Source organism: Ovis aries, chromosome 12, assembly GCF_016772045.2.
Source record: "Ovis aries strain OAR_USU_Benz2616 breed Rambouillet chromosome 12, ARS-UI_Ramb_v3.0, whole genome shotgun sequence".
Taxonomy (NCBI): domain Eukaryota; kingdom Metazoa; phylum Chordata; class Mammalia; order Artiodactyla; family Bovidae; genus Ovis; species Ovis aries.
The window spans coordinates 26,071,918-26,074,608 of record NC_056065.1 but is presented as its reverse complement, the minus strand read 5'-3'; positions in this window follow the sequence as shown (position 1 = coordinate 26,074,608).

Here is a 2,691-nt window from a genome sequence, read left to right as displayed (position 1 = left end):
ATGCTGCGTGGCCGCAGTATGAGCCTCAGAAATGCACGGCACATGAGGGTCCTGTGTGAGTTGTGTAGTGGGAACTTGGGGGGTGTGTGCAGTTCAGTGATGGGTGATGACACCAGAAAGGTGGGCTGGACTCAGATTCCATTGAGCCCTGAATGCCAAGCCAAAAAGCATAGGCTCCCTACTGGGCAGCAGGTGTCCAGAAGCTCTCAGGATCCCTTGGAGCTGCTGTGGGCCCAGAGGAGGGTGGGGCTATAGGACTTTAGGGCAGGCTCTGCGGCTTCTGTCCCTGCTTCACCCAGAGCAGCTCAGATTTTCTCTCTTTTCTATCCTGGGCTCTTGGTAACAACTCATTGAAAAAGGTTGGGACTTCCTCTGCTTATTATTATTATTTTTTAAAGGGTTGAAATCCACTGTGTAGACAACAGTGAGGAGTCAAAGTCTTGAAATCAAAAAAGTGACCCGATTGAGTGTCTATTTTAGAAAGCTCACTCTGGTAGTAGGGTAGAAGATGAATTGAGGAGTAGGGGGAGGGGAAACCAGAGAAAGGGGGCCAGTTAGGAGGTTGGTCAGTAAGCAGGGCAAGCAGGAGGAAGTGAGTGTAAACCTGGACAGTGGCAAGGGGATGGGAAGACACGGAGGCGAGGTGCAGATCAGTGGTCAAGGGACCACGACCTGATGGTGGATTCCATCTGGAGAAAGAGGGTTTCTAACCCAGGCGCCTGGGCAGATGTGAGTGTTAATGACAAGAGCCCTCAATCTAAGTGACCTTGAGAACAGTAATCTGGGAAATCAGGTGAAAGAAGCTGTAATAAAAGTGAATACCGCACAGAACAGCAAACAAATGTCTGGAAGAGGCTGACGAAACTGGGAAGAGAAATCTTTTGCTCTGAGGGGCCTGGTGATAAGGCACCTGCTTGGCGCACAGCTGCTGGAGGAGGACAGATGCTTTTCACCTGCATCTTTAGCATCTGATTAACACCCCTGGGAAGATGAAAAGCTGGGACGCCTTGGTCAGCTCTTCCACTGGGCAATGAAAGAGATGTTTTGTAAACGTTAAACTGCCAAGCATTCCCTTGATACTAAGAACAATTAGCCTTCTTTCCATTTGGCAGGAAAATCCTCACTGTATTTGACTGGAGGCTTCAGTATTTAGACCTTCTGCCAAATGAAGACCTGGGTCTCTTTTCTGCATTTGTTGAAGACTTGGAAAATACAGCAAAATATGCTCTGGCCCCATAATTTGAATTGACCTATGGAATAGAGATGTGTTTTGGGCCCTTCTTCAGAATGACTATTAGTGGTAGTGACTTCAGATTTAATCTCTTGGCACAAAGCACCTGGTTCTTGGATGGGCCAAAGGGGAGAAATAAGCTAGAGTTTCTCCATACAGTATCGCAGCTGGTAGCCACACGTGGGTATGAGAATTTGAACGTGGGTAGTTCCAATTGTCATGTGCTGTAACTATAAAATACACACTGGTTTTAAAAACTTACTATAGAAAAGTTAAATATGTCAATGCTTTTTAAAATATCGATGACTTGTTAAGAGGGGTTGGTTTTAAACACAATAGACTAAATAAAATATATTATCAAAGTTGATTTCACGTTACTTGTTTTAACTCCACTCCAGTACTCTTGCCTGGAAAATCCCATTGACGGAGGAGCCTGGTAGGCTGCAGTCCATGGGGTCACTAAGAGTCAGACATGACTGAGCGACTTCACTTTCACTTTTCACTTTCATGCATTGGAGAAGGAAATGGCAACCCACTCCAGTATTCTTGCCTGGAGAATCCCAGGGACAGGGGAGCCTGGTGGGCTGCCATCTATGGGGTCGCACAGAGTCAGACACGATTGAAGCGACTGAGCAGAGCAGCAGTCAATTTAAAATTATATGTAAATATATATCATGTTATATTTCTATTGGACAACAGTGCTCTGGATAATTGAGGTTCCCCAATATTCATGTTGTAAGTGAAAGCTTTCAATATCTGGGTAATTTTTATTTTATGTAAATGCATTGCTTTGAGAAGAAGGGTTTAAGATGGTGGCATAGGAAGACCCTTAACTCACCTCCTCCCATGGACACAACAAACTGACAGCTACACGTGGATGATCTTTCCCTGAAAAAGACCTGAGAACTAGATAAACAGTGCCTTGACAACAAAAGATAGAGATGCACTGAGACATAGAAGCAGAGACACAGTCTCGTCCAGGACTCTACCCCAGAAACAGTGACCCACATTTGGGTGCTGTGCTTAGTTTCTCAGTCATGTCCGACTCTTTGTGACTCCATGGACCGTAGCCCACGCGGCTCCTGTGTCCATGGGGATTCTCCAAGCAAGAAGACTGGAGTAGGTTGCCATACCCTCCTCCAAGGGATCTTCCCAACCCAGGGATCAAACCCAGGTCTCCTGCATTGAGGGAAGATTCTTTACCATTTGAGCCACTAGGGAAGCCCAAGAATACTGGAACTGGTAGACTAATCCTTTTCCAGGGGATCTTCCCGACCCAGGAATCAAACCAGGGTCTCATCTGCATTGCAGATGGATTATTTACCACCTGAACTGCCAGGGAAGCACAGTTGAGATGGATGCCAAAAAGCACAGAACTTTCCCTCAAAGAGTGGAAGGATTGAGTCCCGTGTGAGACATCCTAACCTTTGGGTCCAGCACCAGAAAGATAAGCCCCCCAA